Source organism: Leucoraja erinacea, unplaced genomic scaffold (genome assembly GCF_028641065.1).
Source record: "Leucoraja erinacea ecotype New England unplaced genomic scaffold, Leri_hhj_1 Leri_404S, whole genome shotgun sequence".
Taxonomy (NCBI): domain Eukaryota; kingdom Metazoa; phylum Chordata; class Chondrichthyes; order Rajiformes; family Rajidae; genus Leucoraja; species Leucoraja erinaceus.
In genome coordinates, this window is record NW_026576305.1 from 43,195 (window position 1) to 67,039 (window position 23,845).

General features: G+C 42.8%; 1 pseudogene; it reads right to left on the reverse strand.

Annotated features, from left to right (window-relative positions):
• Positions 1-21,739, reverse strand: part of LOC129693734 (zinc finger protein 271-like) — a 28,949-nt pseudogene extending 7,210 nt beyond the window's left edge.
• Positions 21,740-23,845: the final 2,106 nt, after the last annotated feature.

Here is a 23,845-nt window from a genome sequence, read left to right on the forward strand (position 1 = left end):
AGTGGAGAGAATTTGTGTACAAAGTGGAGGGATAGTGGGGAGGGGGGAGATAGTGGAATGTATATGTGCAGCTTTATGGGGCATTGGTCAGGTAGCATTTGGAGTATTGCATACAGTTCTGGTCACTCCATTACAGGACTGATGTGGAGGCTTTGGGGAAGGTGCAGAGATGGATAACCAGAATGGATTAAAAACAAAGAACTGCAGATGCTGGTTTGCAAAAAAGGACACTAAATGTTGGAGTAACTCAGCGGGACAAGCAGCATCGCTGGAGAGAAGGAATGGGTGATTGAAGAAATAACCCGAAACGTTACCCATTCCTTTCAGCATTTTGTGTTTACCAAAACAGCTCCTATCTATCCACGTGGTGGTGTGCCAACAGGCTGGAGGAGCAGGCAAAGGCCTTGCCACAGAGCGGGCAGGTGAAGGGGCGCTGGCCAGTGTGGACTCACCGGTGCTCCAGCAGGTGGTCAAGGCGGGTGAAGCCCTTACCACAGGACGGGCAGGGGAAGGGACGCTCACTGCTGTGGGTACGCTGGTGCTGCCACAGGATGGACATGCGGGTGTAATCCTTGCCACACTCAGCGCACACAAAGGGTCTCCCGCTAGTGTGTAGCCCCCGTGCTCTCTTGTCACAGTGGGAGCAGCTGCTCGCCGGCGTGGGTCCGCCGGTGCTGCCGCAACCCCCGCGAGTTGTCAAACCGCTCACCGCAGTACGGGCAGTCGTAGGGCTGGCCACTGGTGTGCACCCGCTGGTGAGACAGGGCATGGAAGACCATGGCAAAGCGCTCTTCACACAACAGGTTGGGGATGGGATGGTCGCCAGTGTGCACCCGCAGGTGGGACAGCAGCTTGGTGGAGCAGGTGAAGCCCTTGCCGCACTGGGCACAGGTGAAGGTGCGCTCGCTGGTGTGGGTGCGCTGGTGCTCCAGCAGCCTGCTGGAGCGGGGGAATACCTTGCCGCAGTGGGCGCAGGTGTAGAGGCGCTCACCGGTGTGGGTGTGCTGGTGCTCCAGCAGGGTGCCGGAGCGGGTGAAGCCCTTGCCGCTCTGGGCACAGGTGTAGGGGCGCTTGACAGTGTGGGTTCGCTGGTGCTCCAGCACATGACTAGACTGGGTGAAGCCCTTGCTGCACAGGGCGCAGGTGTAGGGGCGCCTGCCGGTGTGGATGCGCTGGTGGGAGGGCAGGTTGCTGAAGGAGGTGAAGCCCTTGCCGCTCTGGGTGCAGGTATAGGGGCGCTCCCCGATGTGAGGCGCAGGTGTTGCAGCAGGCTGCTGGAATGGGTGAAGTCCTTGCCTCACTGGGCACAGGTGTAGGGGCGCTCCCCTGTGTGGGTGTACCGGTGCTGCTTCAGCTCTGGCGACGACTTGAAGCCTTTGTCGCAGTCGGAGCAGGTGAAGGGCTGCTAACTGCTGTGCACCCTCTGGTGGTTCCTCAGCCCCGACAACTGGGCAAAGGTCTTGCTGCAGGTAGAGCAGCCATAGGGCATCACGCCCGTGTGACCCTGCCGGTGGATCTCCAGATCGCTCGGGCTCTCCCAGGCCTTACAACACATGTCACACTCATAACGCTTCTCCTTGTTGTGCCCCATCATGTGGTCCTCCACCACAGCGCAGCCCCTCGAAGCTCAGCCCGCACACTGAGTAGATGGGGGTGTGGGGGCTCACCGGCACCCTGGCCGCCCTCAATGGCCGCTCACGTTCCCGTCTCTCCGTCCACAGCAGCGGCTCCTAAACCCTGCAGGAGAGGAACACAGAGGGTCAACAAGCTGGCAAACACGACATTACTAGCACATATCGGGTGCGTTCATGGCGGAGGAAACCGTTATATAATTCTGCGTGGCACAGTGGCGCAGCGGTACAGTTGCTGCCTCACTGCCAGAGACCCGGGGTCGATCCTGACTACGGGTGCTGTCTGTGCGGAGTTTGTACGTTCTCCCCTTGACCTGCGTGGGTTTTTACTCCGGGTTCTCCGGGTTCCTCCAACATTTCAAAGACGTTCAGGGTTGTAGACTAATCGGCCTCCGCAAAATTGATAAATTGTCCCTAATGTTCTTAGGATAGTGCTAGTGTACGTACGGGGTGATCGCTGGCCGGCGCGGGCTGAAAGACCTGTATCCACGCTGCATCTTTAAACTAAACTAAACCAAAGAAGGGTCTCGACCCAAAATGTCCCTCCAGCAAATTCTCTCTGTCTCTCTCTCTGTCTGAAATACTGAATCTTATCCTGACATATATGTATATGTATATATGTATGTAGTTTGTTTGTTTATACTATTCTTATAACAAATGTAAAGTACTTTGGCCAACGAGAGTTGTTTTTTAAATGTGACTTGACTTGACTCAACCCTAAATGTCACCCAGCACATCGTCTCTCTCTGTCCACAATGTGCCATAGTCTTACAGCATGGAAACAGGCCCTTCATCCCAACATGTCCATACAAATCACGATGCCCCATCTATACTATTCTCATTTATCTGCATTTGACCCATATCCCTTTAAACCTTGTGTGTGCCAGTGTGGGTGAGTAAGTGTGTGTCTGTAAGGGTGTGTTTGTAAGGGTGTGTGCGTATGGGTGAGATTGTGTGTGTGATTGTGTGTGTGTGTGTGTGTGTGCCAGTGTGGGTGTGTGTGAGATTGTGTGTGTGTGTGTGTGTGTGTGTGGGTGTGTGTAAGATTGTGCGTGCGTTTAAGGGTGTCTGTGTGTAAGGGTGTGTGTGTATAAGGGTGTGTGTAAGGGTGTGTGTGGGTGTAAGGGTGTGTGTGTGTAAGGGTGTGTGTGTGTAAGGGTGTGTGTAAGGGGGTGTGTGTGTGTGTGTGTAAGGGTGTGTGTGTGTGTAAGGGTGTGTGTGTGTAAGGGTGTGTGTAAGGGGGTGTGTGTGTGTGTAAGGGTGTGTGTGTGTCTAAGTGTGTGTGTGTGTGTGTATGTGTGTATAAGGGTGTGTGTGTGTGTAAGGGTGCGTGTGTGTGTTTGTGTAAGGGTGCAATTGCTCTGGAGACGATCCAGGGGCGATTTATGAATATATTGGCCGGGCTGGAATTTTTTTTCACTTTGAAGAAAGATTTGATAACTGGGATTGTATTCTCTGCAGCAACAGAGGTGAAGAAACTACTTAGTTGAGGTGAATAATATTATGAAAATAGGACCTGTTTTGCTTAACAAAGAGTGTAAGAAGGAACTGCAGATGGTGGTTTAAACTGAAGACAGACACTAAAAGCTGGAATAACTCAGCAGGCAGGCAGCATCTCTGGAGAGAAAGAATAGGTGATGGTTCGGGTTGAGACCTTCAGACTGAAGAGGCTGAAAACCAGCCATGAAACACAATGACTGGAGATGTGTGTTGTCCAATTAAGGGCAGAAATCAGAATCGTGTGTTCATCTTTATTGACATGCACCATAATCAATATATCACAGAAAAAAATAATTTAATGAGGTGGCACGGTGGTGCAGCAGTAGAGTTGCTGCCTTACAGCACCACCGACCCAGATTTGATCCTGACTAGGGGTGCCGTCTGTACAGTGTTTGTGCATTCTCCTTATGACCACATGGTTTTGTCTGGATATTCTGGTTTCTCCCACATCGGAAAGAAGTGCAGGTTTGTAGGTTAATTGGCCTCTGTAAATTGTCCCTGGCGTGTAGAATACAACTGGTGTACGGTAGATTGCTGGTCGGTGAGGACTTGGTGGGCCGAAGGGCCTGTTTCCATATATATGTTTTACATATATATCTTAATTTCATTGAACAGTTGAATATGTGGCATTATTTTCGTCTTGTTTCTATTGTCAAAGGGGAAGGTTGATTGATTTATTTGTGCAGAACAGTGATGGAAGTCTGACACCTCTTGCTTTGTTTCTATGTTTTTGTTTCTCCATATATATATATGCATAAAAGCATGAATAATCATCTGATTTCCATACATGAATATACTAAGGTCATTCATGTGCTGCACCTGTTGATCAGAGCCTGGCTCTACTGTGGAATGTTATTAGGAATGTAATTTAGCCTAACCTTATTCATACCTAATTCAATTTGAAGCTTAAATGTTGCATTCAAGTGTAAGTTAAAAGACTCGCTACTGTATGCACCAGATTGCACAATTTCAAGCTGAAAAATGCCAACCAGCGATCACCCTGTACACTGGCACTATCCTGGACACTAGGGATGTGTTACTACACTTACCTAATAGTTAAAGGCATGGATAGAGTGGATGTGGAGAGGATGTTTCCACCAGTAGGAGAGTTTAGGAATAGAGGTCACAGCTAAAATTTAAAGGACGTTCCTTTACGAAGGAGATGAGGAGGAATTTCTTTAGTCAGACGATGGTGAATCAGTGGAATTCTTTGCCACAGGGAAGGCCAAGTCAATGGATATGTTTAAAGTAGAGAATGATAGATTCTTGATTAGTACAGTTGTCAGAGGTTATGGGGAGAAGGCAGGAGAATGTGGTTAGAAAGATCAGCTATGATTGAATGGCGGAGTAGCCTTCATGGGCCGAATGGCCTAATTTTGTTCCTATCATATGACCTTTTAATCTTATGACGATTTACAGTTTACAGAAGCCAATTAACCTCAAAAGCACCAGGAGAAACCCCACGTGGTCATTGGGAGAATGTACAAACTACATGCATACTCTATACAGACAACACATAGTCGGGATTGAACCCGGGTCTCTGGTAAGGCATCAAGTCTACTGATGCTCCACTGTCAGTGTGCGGTTTCCTCCATTTTGCTCCTTTGTGCAGATTAGCGGCTTAATTAGCCACAGTAAATTGCCTTTGATATGTAAATAAATGGAAGGATCTGGGGGGAGTTGATGATGTGGGGACCATAAAATGAGATTGGTGTAGGATTTTTGTAAATGGATGCTCGATGGTGCTCATAAATCTCCTAGCTGAAGTGTTTTAATTTAGTTTAGTTTAGAGATACAGGCCCTTCGGCCCACCGTGTCCGTGCCAACGAGCGATCCCCCGCATACTAACACTATCCGTCACACACTAGAGACAATTTACAATTGTACCAAGCCAATTAACCTACAAACCTGTGCTTATTTGGAGTATGGGCGGAAACCAGAGATCCCTGAGAAAACCCATGCAAGTCACAGGGGGAGCGTGCAAACTCCGTACAAACAGCACCCATGGTCAGCATTGAACCCGGGTAAGGCAGTAGCTCTACTGCTGCGCTACTAGGCCGCCTCAATATTGTATTGTCGTATTTCTCTATGACCTGCTACCTTCGAGAACGTCATTCCCTGCTATGTCAGGAATGGAACCAAATTGCACAACGGAGGCTCCCACCAAAAATGTGATTATAGACAAATAATCTTGTTTTATTAATGCTTAGATTGTCAAAGAGATATAGGCATGCGGTAAGGAAACAGGCCCTTCAGCTCACCAAGTCTGGGACAACCACCAACTTCCACTTACATAATCCTATCTCAATCCTCGAAAATTTTAGGGAATGGGGTGTTCTTCTCCTTCATCATAGATGAGCCCCTCACCAGGGTCTCCTCAATATCCCAATGTTCCACACTTGCTCCCCCTCCTCCCAGTCGTAACAGGGACAGAGTCCCCGTGGTCCTCACCTTCCACCCTATCAGCCGTAACATACAACACATAATCATCCAACATTTTCACCACCTCCAATAGGATCCCACCACCAGCCACATCTTCCCATCTCCATCCCTTTCCACTATCCGCAGATACCGTTCCCTCCGTTCCCTCCTTGGTTAACTCATCCCTTCCCACAAACCACCCCCTCCCCAGGTACCTTCCACTGCAAGCGCAGGAGATGCAACACCCGTCCCTTTGTCTCCCCCCTCGACTCCGTCCAAGGACCCCAACAGTCTTTTCAGGTGATCCAGAGATTCACTAACACCTCTTCCAACGTCATCTACTGTATCTACTGTTCCAGGTGTGGACACCTATATATCGGCGAGACCAAACGCAGGCTTGGCGATCATTTCGCTGAACACCTCCGCACAGTCCGCCTAGACCTACCTGATCACCCAGTTGCTAAACACATTAACTCCCCCTCCCATTTCCAATCTGGCCTTTCTGTCCTGGGCCTCCCCCATTGTCAGAGTGAGGCCCAGCGCAAACTGGAGGAACAGCACCTCATATTTCGCTTGGGCAGCTTACACCCCAGCGGTATGAACATTGACTTCTCTAACTTCAATTAACCCTTGCTTTCCCTCTCTCTCCATCCCCTCCCCCTACCCAGTTCACCCACCAGTCTTACTGACTCCAACTACATTCTATCTCTGTTTGCTTTGTTGCTGTAAACTTCCCCGCTAACATTGATCTGTTCCACATGTCCCTTGATCTCCATTCTTTTTATCCTGTTGTCACACGTTAAACTTCCTTGTCTATGTATCTCCCGCTCCCCTGACATCAATCTGAAGAAGAGTCTCGACTCGAAATGTGACCCATTCCTCCTCTCCATGATGCTGCCTGTCCCTTTTTGTGTCTATCTTCAGTTTAAACCAGCATCTGCAGTTCTCTCCTATACATTAATTCTCTTTTATTTTCCCCACTTCGTTATCCACTCTCCCCAGATTCTCCCATTCACCTACACACTGGAGAATGCCAATTAATCTAACACGCACACATTTAGGGTGTGGGATGGAAGCGGAAACCAGCACCCAGAGGAAACCCATGTGTAGGAAGGAACTGTAGGTGCTGATTTACACCAAAGTGCTGCAGTAACTCAGTAGGTCAGGCAGCATCTCTGGAGAGAAGTGTTAATATTGGCCAAATTAGAGTTATTAGAAAATAGAGGATATTTGCATTTGCAAGGCCTGCTTGGTCTTTCTCTGAGAAAAACTACAAGCTGCGAGCCGGTGCCAGAAAGTTTAGGTCCTAGATTGATATGTCAGATAAGGTGAAGTCCAGATATCCTCTTCATTGTTAAAATTCATGAGGACTCTGCAGAGAAGCTCAGAGGTGTTGCAAATGCATGATCAGGATTGGCCAGCAGCAGAGGGATTGTAAATACTGTTAATAATGTTGCAAGGTGTTTGTGCTGCTGTTTGATGATTGGCTGAAGTGTGAAACCTTGTTTGAGTTGTTTATAATACCTGGGAAAATGTTGCATTACTTGGTCGACTGACTTCCGACTGACTTGGTTTGTTGGGGCTGCTACCCCCATGTAGTTCTGCCCCACAGGGTCCTTCTTCTTCTTCTTGCAAATGAAACGTAAACCAAAGGAATAGTTAGATCTCAAGCCGGGTGTTGAGCAGCCAGTTTGGTGTCTCTGCGTCAATGTCTGCCAGGCCCTGAGCTCCATGGTGAGTGGTAGAGCGGGCACCCAGAGATGACACGGATGGCTGTCTGTTGTTCTGCTCCGCATTCACAGGCTGGGCTCTGGCGGAGCCCCCATCTCCACACGCTGGCATTGAAAACGCCCAATTCCAGTATCAAGGCTGTTGAGCTTCATCCATGCTCCTCCGGGGAGGTCTGACCCTGGACAGCTTTTATCTGGTGAAGGGATGTAGCTGTGTAATGCCTTCCACTCCTGTTACCACTTGGTGGCTATCCAGTGTGATTTTGTCCAGTTGGCTGGATGGATGCTAGGAGTTGTTTTCCTTGTGGAGCAAAGGGGTGACGGGACTTCAATCGGGGTGGCCTCTGCTCTCTGCTGATAGGCCCCATAAGGTCCGATGACTTATGAAAAGTGATCCCCACTAGTAGGTATGTTGCAAAGCGTGCCTGAAGCATCGCTGAAAATCTGTCCCAGCCCGTGTGCGCGATTTTGGCGCCGTTTAGAGGGGGCTGGTTTAAAACGCGATTTTCCCTAGGCTGTTCAAATCGAGAATGTTCAGCCTAGTTAATTATTAACGAAAAATCGCTGGAAGATTCCGTCGCTTTAGCTATTATTACTTTTAAGGGCTTTATCTAATTGTTATAGTAGTTTAAAAATTAACCTCTAAACCCGCGACTGCCGGCAACCGGCCGGATCTCATACAGGGGACAACGGAAGGTAGGCTGTTTATTTTTACATTAAAAAAGGCTTCTTAAGATCCCTTTATACAAAGTTTAATGTTGCGAGTAGCTAATTTTGGGCCCATTATATCCCGCAGTATTTTTCTGGGCATTTGGGGCACAAATCTACCGCAATGTGAACGTTCTAAACCAGCGCGTTCACAGGATCTCACTAGAAAGCTGATTTAAATTGACTTTAATTTACAGCAATTGAACACTAAATTCCTTCCATTTGGCCTATAAATTAATGTAAATGAGATTTAAAAATTATGTTTTATTGTGAATTATTTGTGAATATTATTTGGATACTTAGGCTATTTAAAAATGTTAATCATTTATTAAGAAATGGATAGATGTTTAGATCTAGTAATTGAAGTTTGAAATTAGCTACAATTGGGTAACTAACTAATTATATGCTTTAATTTCAGGTCATCCAAGTAAGATTATTTTACATTTGTTTCAGAATGTCCAATCTATGATAACTGAAAATTCCATTCAGTTCTCTAAATTTTTAAGAAAGTTATGGGCTTTTGACTGTCCACGATCACAGCTTTTTTGTTATGACCATAGAAAATCAATAGGGAACAAGATGCTACTTTCCGAGTATGAAAATGGCCATAACTTTTTAAATACTTGAGATATGAAAGTGAATTAGGTGTAAAATTAAACTTCTTTTTATGCTTTATCTGATGGGATAAATTACAGACTTGATTTTTAAAATCTCAAAATTTTGTAACATTGCTACCACTAGGATCTTCTGGAGGGGCGCTTGGGACTGTGTGAACTTTTGGACGTGTCCGCTTGCTGGGCTGAAGGGCTCGGACAAGAAGAGACCAAACGGAAACCTTGGGTGGGGCGCAAAGTCTCCAGAGGTTTCCGTTCAGGTTTCCTAAGTGGGACAGGGGCATTAGATACACTGGTGTTTTTTTAAATTTATATTTATTAGAAGTAAGTACAGTAATGTGGCACTGAGGTGCCTAATATATATTGGCATGTTACATTTTATGTAAAGCTTCATTTTTTTAAATAATAAAAGAGAGAAAGAGAGAATAGATAATAAAAAATAGAAAAACGTGTGATGTATGGTGTGTGAAAAGGAAAAGGGAGGAAAGAGAGAAAATGAGAAAAAAAAGAGAAAAAAAAGGAGAGAGAAAGAGAAAGAGTAGAAAGTAGGAGATTATAGGAGATAGGTATTTATATTCTTGACCATCCTTCACCCAGTCCTGAAACAATTGTTTTTTACGATTTTGTTGCACCATATGCTTCCAAGAAGTCGATAAATGGAGACCACCTTGTTAAGAATTGGTCTGGTTTATCCATTAGGAGGAATCGCATTTCTTCAAGATGTGCTGTATCCAACATGTTAAAAATCCACATTTTAAGCATTGGTATGGGTGTATTTTTCCAAAATTTAAGTTTTTTTGCCATTATTAACCCATGATTAAAAAATGAATTTTGAAATGTGTTCAATTTGTTCCCGTCTCCCGTTACTTCAAGTATAATCATTTCAGTGTTAGGCTTAATTTTTATCTTGAATAATTTTGTAAATATTTCAAAGATATCGCTCCAGAATTTATGAAGTTTTATGCAGGAAACAAAAGAGTGTGTTATAGTGGTATTTTGAGATAAACATTTATCACAAATGGGAGAAATATTTGGATAAAATTGATTCAGTCTAGTTTTTGAATTATAGAATCTATGTAAAATTTTAAATTGAATTAAGTTATGTCTTACATTCATCGAACATTTGTGTATATATATCAAATACTTTTCCCATGTTTCTTTCGTGATTTTTATCATTAATTCTCATTCCCAATCTTCTCTAAGTGCCTCTGTCGATGGTAGTTCTATTTTTAAAATACTATTATATAAATATGATATTCACTATTGGCGTTAACACTGATAGGTTTCTTAATTTTAAAGTTAATTTTATTTGTTTCCAAATTCTTATTGTATTATGATTAATTGGGTTATTCTTATATATTGTGTTGTTCAGTTTTATCGGGGAGAAGAGGATCGCTCCTATATTACAAGGAGAACAATCCTCTTTCTCCATTCTTATTCATTCTGTCTGTTGGGAAGAGCTGTCCAACCAATAAATTATATTCTTAATATGCACTGCCCAATAATAATACAAAAAGTTTGGAAGTGAAAGTCCCCCAGCGTCTTTGAGTTTACACAGGGGTTTTCTTTGAATTCTATGGGATCTATAGTCCCAAATAAAGTTGGTAATATTAGAGTCTAATTTTTTGATATAGCAAATATTTTGGTATTTATAATGGTATAGATTGAAATAGGTATAATATTTGTGGTTAAAAAAAAATCATTTTTATAGTGTTTATTCAGCCTATTAATGACAACGGGAGCGTTTTCCAGAATTTAATCAACATGTTCAGTTTATTTAATAACGGCATAAAATTAGCATTACATAATGATTTGTATTTTCTAGTAATTTGGATACCCAAATACTTAAAGTTTTCTGTTCCAATTTTAAAGGTGAATTTTAATGTGCCGATTCTTGAGGCTTTAACGTCATGATTTCACTTTTTATTCAGATTTATTGTGTATCCTGAAAAAGACCAAATTCCTCTATAATATTTAATAAATTTGGAATGCTCATTTGTGAATTTGTAATATATAGAAGTATATCGTCTGCGTATAATGAGATTTTATTATTTGAGTCCTTAGTATTATATCCGTGAATATTCGGATGAATTCTTATATTTTCAGCCAAAGGCTCCATGATAAGGGCAAATAGCAGGGGTGATAATGCACATCTCTGCCTATTGCCCCTCGATAATTGAAATTTTGGAGATAACATATTATTAGTTAATATTCTTGCCGTTGGTTTGTGATATAATAATTTTACCCATACATTAAAATTCTCTCCCAAATTAAATTTTTGCAGCACTTTGTATATATCTTCTTCCGTTTTATGTGAGTACATTATATTAAACAAGCGCCTCAAATTATTAAATTATTATCTTTTAGGTATAAACCCCGTTTGATCTGGATTTATCAATTTACTAATGTATTTACTCAATCTTCTTGCTAAGGTCTTTGCTAACATTTTCTGATCTGTATTTAAAAGTGATATAGCTTTGTATGAGCCCGGTTCTTCTAAATCTTTATCTTTTTTTGGTATAAGCGTAATAGTTGATTCAGCTAAAGTTTCTGGTAGTTTATTTTCTTTAAAAGCGTGAGTATATAATTTAAGTAAACGTAGAGCCGTTATCTCGTGAAATCTTTTGTAAAATTCATTACTAAATTAATCTGGTCCAGGCGTCTTACCATTTCTCAATGATTTTATTGTTTCTCCTATTTCTTCAAGTGCAATCTGAGCTTGTTCTGAGAGGTCAAGTTTTGGAAGATTACAGTTATCTAAAAAATTTATAATTTTACTATCTTCTATTTTAGTTTTAGATGTATATAGATTTTGATAAAATTGAGCAAATCTTTTATTAATATCCTTAGGTAATGTTAGTAATTCACCTTTCTCTGATTTAGTGCATTAAACCTCCAGAAAGATTTTTTACCCGGCATTCCCTCAAATTTTAAAAGAAAAGTCAACAGGGAATGATCAGAAATAATACTATTGTGGTATTTAGGATTGATCGTGTATGGAATTAATTTTGTATCCACTAAGAAATAAGCAATTCGTGAATAAGTTTTATGTACCGAGGAGTAAAATGAATATTCCCTTCCAGTTGGATTAGCAGTTCTCCATACATCTGTTATATTAGTATTTTTTATATATGTATTTAGAAGTTCACTAGTCTTAGATTTTAAGTTACCCCTCCTTTGTTTTAGTGATTTATTTAAATATGGGTCTAAAACGCAATTGAAATCCCCCCCTATTAATTCATTTTGGTAATTATACTCTGATATTATATCCAGAAGTTTATTAAAAAATTGGGGGTTATCAAAATTCGGAGCATAAATATTTATCATAGTCAATGTGGTGGAGTAAATTTCTCCCGAAACTATAATATCTTCCCTCTTTATCTGATATAGTATTCTTTAATTTAAATGGTATACCTTTTCGAATGATAATAGCCATACCTCTAGCTTTAGAAGTAAATGAAGAATAATAAGTTTGACCTATCCAGTTTGCCTTCAATCTCATCTGTGTTTGTTGTTTCATATGTGTTTCCTGCAAAAAGGTTATGTCCGAATTTAATGATTTTAATTGGTTCATTGGCACCCCTAATATTTCAGTTGCAGAATGTAATTCCTCCGTTCTTTATTTGTCTATCGTCTTGCATTATACATTAGTTTGGTATTTTTGATTCATATGGTCCAACCAAATACCTCAGAACTCTGGGTGTTGGTGGTCGTCCCGAACTTTTAGAAGTATTTTGCATCTCCTTCCTCTATTATACCGTAATTTAAAAAAAAGAAAGCATGTGTTGTGATATTAATTTTTTTAAATAACGTAAGAGTTATGGTAGTGATTTAAAAAAAAGGTGATATTAAGGTATCTAAGAGAAGATACCTTAAAAACAAAAAGCCACCTAAGGTGGGGAAAAATGTGTAGACTTCCGTTGTTGATGTTGTACATTGAGCTCCGTCCCTTTAACAGAGTATCGTAAAAGGCTGTGGGCCATTTTCATATTCTTTTAAAATTTATCCAACCAGAGCAGATAAAAACAGAAAAGACTTCAGAAAGAGAGGGAAAAAAAACAAAAAACAAAACAAAAACATATGTTCAATTCTATATGTATTTCCAATTTATCTAGCATTAATCTGTTCTAAACGTTACCATATGTAAGTTATACCTTATACACCCGAAGTTATTACATTATATCCCAGTCTTTATCTTAAGTACACGCAGGTTCCAAGCGGTTAAAAAGAGCCAAGCATCTGGCTCTTTTCCAAGTGTATGATGCTCCTCCCTCCTTCACACACGGTTATATTATGTTAGTATTATTATGAACATTTTCGTTAATTACTGTATATTAGTATATATCATCAATTTTAGTTCATTTCCTTTAAACTATGTTAAAATTATTTAATAAGATACACTGTTGTAACAGTGGTTTGAATCGACTGTATAGGAACATAGTTTGATTGGGACTGTTATTATAATTGGAGTCCGACTCGTGGCTGTTCAACCAGGAGTTCGTACCCTTCCGATCGCTGTATCAAGCGGGTTGTTCTGTTGGTTGAAAACAGCATGACAAGGGATTAAACTATACTGTGATTTGTTCTTGAAACTGTGCAGTAAACAAATGTGATATTAGACAAATGCTTGTAATTTATATTGGAATATGTTTTTGCATGATAGTAATCAGTTGTATAGTTTCTTGTCTAAGTACGATTTTGCTTGCATGTTTTGAGCTTATTTGGCAGCGTTTAGACTAAAGTGTTTTGAGTGTGGGAGATTGTTGCTGAAGAGTGTGTTTGATTGCTCACTGAAGCACCTTAATTTGGTCGACCAAAGACTGTTTTGGAATTGTTTACAGGTTGAAAGCTCCGTGTTGTGAATTGTGCAAAATTGTTCGGTTACCCGATTGAAAGGATTGATTGTGCGATTGTGCTGTGAAAAGTGCAAGACTGTTGACACGCTACAGAGCTTTTGGCATCTGTTCGTTAGCGAGTTTGATAAATGTAGTGATTGCGAGAGAATTGTGAATTGTTAAGGAGGTGTGTGAATTGCTTAGGAGTTTGTTTCCATTGTCTGCAAATATGGGAAATCAAGTTGTGTGAAATATGACTGAAGATTCCAAAAGTCCTTTGCAATTAATATGCATTGAATTTCCACAAAAAGCTGAGAGATTGAGAAACTTTTAGGGAGCATTGAATAAGTGTTTAGGGGATGAATTATGGCCCAAGGGAGACATTAGAACATTGAAGGGAATAAATATATAGAACAATTTATATATAAATATATAGAATAAATATATAGAACAAATTATTTGGCAATATAGTGACAGTGAGGTAGCAAAGAAGTTAATAGGATTGTGGAGATTATACTATGTGACGCGGAAGGCAAATAAAGAGGTTATAAGAATGGCAAATTGGAAGAGAGCAACTTCAAGGCTTGGATCTATCCGAGCTGAAAGATACTGAGGTCTAACAACCTCTGGGTACCTTGAGAAAGGAGCAGTAATATGCTAGGGAGCAGGACCTGGGAAGTGGGAAATCTTCCGAAGGGATACTGGCACCAGCAGATCTTGAATTTAAGGACCTGGTGTGTGGCATTGACCTTAAACGGGAAGAAGATGACTTTGACTAAGTCCAGAACAAGGGGTCACAGTTTAAGGATAAGGGGGAAATCTTTTAGGACCGAGATGAGGAAAACCTTTTTCACACAGAGAGTGCTGAATCTCTGCAATTCTCAGCCGCAGAAGGTAGTTGAGGCCAGTTCATTGGCTATATTTAAGAGGGAGTTAGATGTGGCCCTTGTGGCTAAAGGGACCAGGGGGTATGGAGAGAAGGCAGGAACAGGATACTGAGTTGGATGATCAGCCATGATCATATTGAATGGTGGTGCAGGCTCAAAGGGCCGAATGGCCTACTCCTGCACCTATTTTCTATGTTTCTATGTTTCTATTTGAAGAGGTGGGAAAGTATTCTAATTAGAGGTTCACAGCCTTCCCTTTATTCTTCTCGCATTCCCAGTACTTCAGCTATACCTTGTTTAGCTTGTGAACACAATGCACACTTGGATTCGGCAACACCTTTAACTTCACCTACTGAATTGACACCAAAGCTCGCTTCATCAACAGTAGTGTCACTGGACGGGATTCTTTAACCCTGATTACATCATTAATGATAGATAGTTCGGTAGCTCACGGAACCAGAAGGAAAGTTATGCCCCTGTCCCACTTAGGAAACCTGAACGGAAACCTCTGGAGACTTTGCGCCCCACCCAAGGTTTCCGTGCGGTTCCCGGCGGTTGCAGGTGGTTGCCGGAGGTTGCAGGTAGTGGAAGCAGGTAGGGAGACTGACAAAAACCTCCTGGAACCTCCGGGAACCGCACGGAAACCTTGGATGGGGCGCAAAGTCTCCAGAGGTTTCCATTCAGGTCTCCTAAGTGGGATAGGGGCATATGAATAGAGCCAGTATTCACGGATAAGAGCTTTGAAGGGATAATACAACATCCGAAGTGCCTTTGCGAGCCTGTGCTGAGATTAATTAGATGGGCAGCGGGGGATAATCAGGAGTTGTTTGAAAGGTACCGTGATTCCCTTAGTGAGGAGGAAAGTGCCTCTGAGGGTGAGACAATAGCTGGAGATACTAAAACAGATCCCGATATAGCAAATATTATGAGAGCAGAGCAAATAACCCGTTGGCAGTTCCCAGTTAGGAAAGTGCCTACCCCAACTTTTGATCCGGTTAGTGCAGCGGATGCAAATAATCCCCGCACGACAGATGCCCACATCCCATGGAAGCCCAATGAGATGATGACAGTGTTAGGCAAGATCCCTAACAGAAAGAAGTCACCTGCTTCCTTTGTAGATTACTTGAAAACTACAATGCATGGATACTATGTAGACTCCCAAGACCCATGGGATGTGATACAACGGACAATTACTCCAACACAACACATCAGATTTCTAGCAGCCTTAAGGGGCTGTACCACTGCGGCGACCTAATCTGCGAGTTTAGAAGAGTTTGCCCTTCGACTCAAACGCGCAGCATGGTCGACATGTGGTCCTTGGATGTCACTGGAACTCTCCTTCATGCTCGAGAGAAGTTCCCGCAAACTCACAGCCTCAGTTTGTTCAAGGAAAATTTTACAGCATGTTTAAAATGTTTCCGCGAGTAAACATTGGTCTGCATGGTTCTTTTGAACTCGTAGTGCAGTGGAGTGGGGTCTCTATTTAGCTGCAGGCAGTCGAGGGAAGCCGTAGGCAATGTCCTATGCTGACCAGGCATTTTAATTGGCTCATTGGAGTTTTCAGCACCAAGGAAAACTGACTGGTAAGTTAAATGCCCGTTAAACTTTATTAAAAGCTGGCTGCCTTCTTAAAAGTGTCTCCACTACTTCTCCCCCCCCGCCCCCCCCCTTCTCTCCCCTTCTCCCCCCCCCCCCCCCCCCCCCCCCCCCCTCCACGCCCAAATTCTAAATACTACGTATAACAATTTATAACCAATTGCAAATTTGACGCTCTACCAGGAAATCGTAGGACATGGTTATTGTGTTACACAAAAAAGCTGGAGAAACTCAGCGGGTGCAGCAGCATCTATGGGGCGAAGGTGATAAGCAACGTTTCGGGCCGAAACCCTTCTTCAGACGATGTTATTGGCAGTGTTATTGGAATGACTTTAAAACCTAGCACTTAACAATGGCTTACCAGAATAGCATGGGATCTATTTCAGAAATAATTGAAAATGTTGATTTAGGCACTACATAAATTAACTTGATATCTTTTCATGACTCACCCCCAGAAAAAGTCATAAATGGGACAGGACTATTTAATGGTCATCAAGGAGAGGTTAGACCCTGAGAGATATCAGGAAATGTGGTGTCAATCTGACAGTGAAAGAATACCCTGGGAACGTAAGATGATAGTACAACAATAATAAGGTAGATTAAAATTTAAATATCAAGTCTCCCTCCAAGATGCTAACCACCTAGAGAAAAAGAACCATTATTGCCTATGGGGCTGTTCAAGATATTATAGAAGGAATACATCAAATTAGAGGTGGTTTCGTGGTTATAGGTACGTGTTTGTCAAAGTCAATGCATTCCGCTGGTGGATTAAAACTTGTCCAACCCTTGATAATAAAGCGGCAATTGTTTTCAAGGAGTTAAAGAGAAATTATCCCAAGATTTGGCATTCTTATTCGTCTTAGTTTAGATAATGATTCACATCATATTAGAACAAACTAATATATATTATGCAAACAGCTGGAGATCCAGCAGCAATTGTATTGTGAGTATCGATCACAGGCTGCTGGATTTGTAGATCAAACTGTTGAAACTAAAATTGACTAAATTAGAGGCAAGACTGAAATTGGTTTGATTAAATTTACTTCCCATAGATTTGTTTCAAATAGGAGTCATGCCTGTGGGGAAATCTAGACTTGGCCCAGCTGAAATCATTATGATAGACCCTAAAGAATGCCCTAGAATCAAAATGCAATGAACGTAATCAACTTACATCATGTAACTGTGGAGATGACCGACTACATTCTAGCTTTGACTCTAGTGTTGAGAGAGTTATGTTGTAGAGGAAGAGCAGCATATAGTGAGAGGCCTTTTGTTGAAGGAGGAAGTGAGGAATGCATGGGTACATCTCTGCCGCTGTAAGAGTACCAGTGGGAGTATGGACTGCTAACTTACTTTATTCCAGATTCTTTCAGAAACTTCATACTCTACTGTGGATTAAGCACAGATGAATTATCAAGATGGATGGAGGGGATTTGCGTCCATGAAAACTCGGGAGGTGAAGATCCATCAGACGGAAATCATGCTGCTACACCCACGCAAATTCGGGCTTGATGAAATTCTGGGGAAATACATCAACATCTTTTTGTTAAGATATCTGTTAGAATAAAGCAGTCACAATTGTATTATGGTTATCATTAATGATGAGTTATCATTATGATAAAATGGAGGAATGTTAATATTGGCCAAATTAGAGTTATTATAAAAATAACTGCTTAGAGGCCTGCTTGATTTTATCTGTGAAAAGCTACAAGCTGCGAGCCAGTGCCAGACAGTTTAGGTCCTAGATTGATATGTCAGATAAGGTGAAAATTCATGAGGACTCTGCAGAGAAGCTCTGAGGTATTGCAAATGCATGATCAGGATTGGCCAGCTGCAGAGAGGTTGTAAATACTGTTAATTATGTTGCAAGGTGTTTGTGCTGCTGTTTGATGATTGGTTGAAGTGTGAAACCTTGTTTGAGTTGTTTTATAATACCTGGGAAAATGTTGCATTACTTGGTCAACTGACTTCCTTCCAGAAGCTTCTGTAGAAGCATTGTAATGGGGTACTTTGTAATTGGGTTGGGGAAGTGTCATTTACTGCTCGATATGTGTGATTGGTGCTCGATATGTGTGATTGGTTTGTAGGGTCTGCCACCCCCATGTAGTTCTGTCCCACAGGGTCCGATGACCTATAAAAGGTGATCCCCATGAGGATCATTGTTGATCTTTTGGAGGGGCGCTTGGGACTGCATGACCTTTAGGAGGTGCTTGCTTGTACGAGGCTGAAGGGCTTGAACAAGCAGTGACAAGGATCGGACCCGCGGTGGTTAGATATTGTATAGGGAGTTTGTTATTGTTTCAAAAAATAAAGTTTAGTGATCCAGTGCTTGACTCAGTGTTTTACTGAACTAGACTAAGGGGGATTAGCTCTAGGAGCATAATTACAGAAGGAACGGGTGATGTTTCGGGTTTGGACCCTCCTTCAGGCTGAGAGTCAGGGGAGAGGGAGACTAGAGATTTGTGGAAGGATAAGATGTGAAAATAACAGATCAAAGCAGATGATGATCAAGAAAATGTAGAATGGTTCATTGTTGGCTGAGGGGAAGGTGATACAAGGCATACAGAGAGTAAATTTTATCAGGAGGACAGTGAAACTAGACTGAGAACCCGGGTGGGGAGGGACAGAGAAAGCAAGGGTTACTTGATGTTAGAGAAATCAACATTCATGCTTGACTAATCATGCTCGACTAATCTTCTGGAAATATTTGAGGATATAATGAGGAAAATGGACAAGGGAGAGACAGTGGATGTAGTGTACCTGGACTTTCAGAAAGCCTTTGATAAGGTCCCACATAGGACATTAGTGGGTTAGAGTGGGCAAATGCAGTATAACGTGGATAAATGTGAGGTTATTTTGGAGGTAAGAACAGGAAGGTAGATTATTATATGAATGATGTCAGGGGAAAAGGGGAAGTACAACAAGACCTGGGTGGCCTTGTACATCAGTCACTGAAAGTAAGCATGCAGGTACAGCAGGCAGTGGAGAAAGCTAATGGCATGTTAGCCTTCATAACAAGAGGAGTTGAGTATTAAAGAGGTCCTTCTGCAGTTGTACAAGGACCTAGTGAGACCACACCTGGAGTATTGTGTGCAGTTTTGGTCTGCTCATTTGAGGAAGGTCTTTCTTGGTATTGAGGGAGTGCAGCATAGGTTCACGAGGTTAATTCCCGGGATAGCGGGACTGTCATATGATGAAAGAATGGAACAACTGGGCTTGTTTTCACTGGAATTTTGGATGAGAGGATATCTTATAGAAACATATAAAATTATTAAGGGATTGGACACATATGCAGGGAACATGTTCCCGATGTTGGGGGAGTCCAGAACCATGGGCCACAGTTTTTGAATAAGGGGTAGACCATTTACAACTGAGATGAGGAAAATCTTTTTCACCCAGAGGGTTGGGAATTTGTGGAATTCTCCGCCTCAGAAGGCAGTGGAGGCCGATTCACTGAATGAATTTAAAAGAGTTGGATAGAGCTCTTTGGGCAAGCGGAATCAAGGGATATGGGGAGAAGGCAGGAACAGGGTACTGATCGTGGATGTTCAGCCATGATCACATTGAATGGTGGTGCTGGCCTGAAGGGCCGAATGGCCTACTCCTACACCTGTCTATGTAGCTATGAACTGCACACAATACTCAGAATGTGTCCTAACCAAAGTCAGAAAGTCACTCAGCACGGAAACAGATCCTTCAGCCATACATGCCCATGCTGACCAACCTACCCTATCTAAACTAGTCCCACCTGTCCACATTTGGCATATATCTCACAAAACCTTTTCTATTCTGTCCAAATGTCATTTAAATGTTGGTGTAGTCCCTGCCACAACTCCCTCCTCTGGCAGCTTGTTCCATATACCCAACATAACTACGTGGATAAGTCCTATAAAGCTGCAAGATTATTAGCTGAATCCCATGACCGATGAAGACACCACTCTTTACCACTCTATCTACGTGTGTTGTCAATTTCTACAAGCCGTGGACTTGGACCACAGCATCCCTTTGTACATCAATGTTGTTAAGGGTCTTGCCATTAACTACATACTTTAGTCTTACATTCAACCTCCCAACATGCAATACTTCATACTTGGAATTGCACTTATTTTGGATTGAATTACACTTGCTTAGATAAGGTGGATGAACTCAGGGCATGGATAGGTACAGGCGACTTGGATGTTGCAGCCATTACAGAAATTGTATATAATTGTCAACTTAAAGTTCCAGGGTACAGGTGCTACAGGAGATATAGAGGTGGGGAGGAGGTACTGATTAAGGAGAATGTCACCGGAGTAGTCCAAGATGACATTACTGATGGTTCATCCAATGAGGCCAGATGGATGGAGCTGAGAACATGCTGCCTGTCCTGCTGAGTTACTCCAGCATTTTGTGTCTATCTTCAGGACATGCATGTTCCTGTTAGAGTGGGGCTAACCAGGTGGATGTAAGGAGGCTTGTTTGACAAACAAAAATGAGGCTCTGTTCTGGAAAAAGAAGGCAACATGTGACAGGAATAGGTCACTGGATTCAAGTGCATCCCTGGAGGAGTTTGGGGAACTGAGGAACAGACTTAAGGAGGACATCAGAAGGGCTACAAGGGGACAGGAGTTAGTGCTGGCAGATAATATTAAGGGAAATCCACATAAATGTTATGTACATCAAGAGAAAGAGGGTGAATAGATAGAGAATAGAGCCTCTTAGAAATCAAAGCAGTTATCTCTGTGTGGAGGCAAAGGAGATGGCTGTGGTCCTTAATGAGTAGTTCTCCTGTGTGTTTACTGTGGGGAAAGATGTGAAGACTGGGGAACTTGCAACATTTAATGGAAGTTTCTTGAGGACAGTAAATATTACAGTTGAGGGTTCAGCATGGTCTTGTACGTGGGAGATTGTGTCTCACAAATCGGATTGAGTTTTTTGAAGAAAGTCAAGAGAGTTTATTGTCATGTGTCCCAGAAAGGACAATGAAATTCTTGCTTGCTGCAGCACAACATAGTATTGTAGGCATGAATACAGATCAGATTAGTGTGTCCATAAACAATAGAATATATATATACACACACATATATAAACAGATAAAGCGCAATAGGCTGTTTTAGTTCAGAATTTGTTTGAAGTTGTGTTTAATGGTCTGATGGCTGTGGGGAAGAGGCTGTTCCTGAACCTGGATGTTGCAGATTTCAGGCTCCTGTACTTTCTACCTGATGGCAGTGGAGAGATGAGTGTGTGGCCAGGATGGTGTGGGTCCTTGATGATACTGCCAGCCTTTTTGAGGCAGCGACTGCGATAGATTCCCTCAATGGTAGGGAGGTCAGAGCTGATGATTGACTGGGCAGTGTTTACAACTTTCTGCAGCCTTTTCCACTCCTGGGCGCTCAGGTTGCCGAACTAAGCCACGATGCAACCGGTCAGCATGCTCTCTCCTGTGCACCTGTAGAAGTTCGAGAGAGTCCTCCTTAAGATACTGACTCTCCGTAATCTTCTCAGGAAGTAGAGGCGCTATTGTGCTTTCTTTATAATTGCATCAGTGTTCTGGGACCACGAGAGATCTTCGGAAATATGCACGCCCAGGAATTTGAAGGTCTTGACCCTTTTCACCATCGACCTGTTGATATAAACGGGACTGTGGGTCCCCATCCTACCCCTTCCGAAGTCCACAATCAGTTCCTTGGTTTTGCTGGTGTTGAACTAACTAAAAAAGGTTGATGAGGGCAAAGCCATAGACATTGTCCACATGGACCATCAAGACATTTGTAAAGGGCCTGACCCACTTGGCCATCATTTACGCGACACGCTGGTAGTGACTGTCGCATGCGTCATCATGCGTCCGCACAGCCGTCTGGAGCGCGTGACGTCATTTGAATACCCAGTTTATGATATTTACCCAGATTATGATATTTATGGTGATTTTCTAAAATGTTCCAGATCCTTGAGTGGTGTTAACAAATGGAAAAACTGCAGATGTAATGCCCCTATTCAAAAAAAGAGGTGAATGAAAAGTAGCAAGCTGCAGACCAAATTAATCTGTGGGAAGGAACTGCAGATGCTAGTTTAAAGTGAAGATAGACACAAAATGCAGGAGTGACTCAGCGGGACCAGCAACATCTCTGGAGAGAAGGAATGGATGATGTTTCAGTCTTGAAGAAGGGTCTCCACCCGAAATGTCACCCTGTCCCATAAAGCCCTCATTTACGTGACAAGCCGGTGGCAGCGAAGATTTCATGCCACACGAAATCCTGGCGCGCTCTGCGATTCCCCGCGCAACTCCAGACTCCTCCACACCACTCCATGCTCCCGTCCCACGCTACCCACATGCTACCAGGTTGCATAAATGGCGCGCAAATGACGGCCAAGTGGGACATAAGTTTCCACATGGTAGGCTGTTCTGTTAGATCATAGGAGCTCCACAGTCAATAGCTGGGCTCTGGAGACTGTTATAATGTTGTCACCGATCAACTGGACTCTGACAACTTTCATTTGTTTTCCTGATGTACTTTACTTAATTGTACACAAGGAGAGCAGTGCAGACCCACTGCTCGAAACGTCTACTAAAAACTGTCAACTTTTACACAGACATTAAACATTTGCAACTTTGTGCACTCTCTAATTTCTTATTAGCAAGTGCAATTACTAATCTCAAAATATTCTGATGTATTAATAACCAATAGAAACAAATTATAATAACTAATCCCATACATTCTTATAAGTATTAGTAACCAATAGAAATAACATACTTGGGGGGAATAAGACCATCTCTAGAAAAAAGGAATAGGTGACATTTCGGGTTGAGACCCTTCTTCAAACTGAGAGTCAGGGGAAAGCAAAACAAGAGATATAAAGGGTGATATAGAGAGATATAGAATAAATGAATGAAGGATCTCGAACCGAAAACATCATCTATTCCTTTTCTCCAGAGGAGCTGCCTGTTCCGCTTAGTTACTCCAGCATTCTAGAACAAATGAATGAAAGAAATGCAAAAAAAGTAGCAACGATCTAGGAAACGGGCCATTGTTGGCTGTGGGCTCGAGGTTATGGGGAAAAGGCAGGAGAATGGGGTTAGGAGGGAGAGATAGACCAGCCATGATTGAATAGCGGAATAGACTTGATGGGCCGAATGGCCTAATTCTGCTCCTATCACTTCTGACCTCATGATCTTAGAGCAGAGTTTACCAAGGTTGTTGTTCTGTGATGCTTGGTGCAGAGAGGTTCGTTCCCATGGTGATTGTCTGTGCAGCTGCACATTATCTTATCCCTTGTCACGCTGCAGCTTCCACACTTCCCCGCTTTTGCTGTGTCAAGGACAACATCATGTTTTGCTAGAGTTCAATAGCCCGTGGTTTCTGGAACTCTGCAGTCAGTAACTATCTCAGGGGTGGTTTGTTGTAGCATCATGATGGAGGCAGCTGTGCTTTGAGCTATCACTTCATCGTGATGAAAACAAATATTACAACCAGCAGAAATAAAGCCCCCTACTCCCATTGCCCAATGGAGCTGCCCCAGAGGTCTAGCACGGAGTGATGAAGAGTCCCCTGGATGAATGAAGGAGGCTTTCTGTGCAGTTCCAGCCCAATCTTTCTGACCTTGTCAGTCTGTGTTTGGGTATGACATCACTGACGTCTTCAGATGAATCTTGAATGTATGTACAACACTGCCGACCAATAGTGGCACAAGTACTGCCTTCCTTGGCCAACAGGAGGTCCAATGGCAACCGGCTGTGAAGTGCCACAGTGGGGATGGCAGGAGTTCTCAGTGAGTCACGGGTGGCAGAAGAGGCTCTGCCCGCCCACCGCGGGAAGGGAAGCTGCTGAGCCCGGCCCCTGCTCGCCGCTGAAGACCAGGAACCGGAGAGGAGGTGGAAGGAATCGGCTACAGTGCCAGACGCTGAACAAAGGGACGGTAAGGAGACCAGGAGTTTTACCTTCTGCC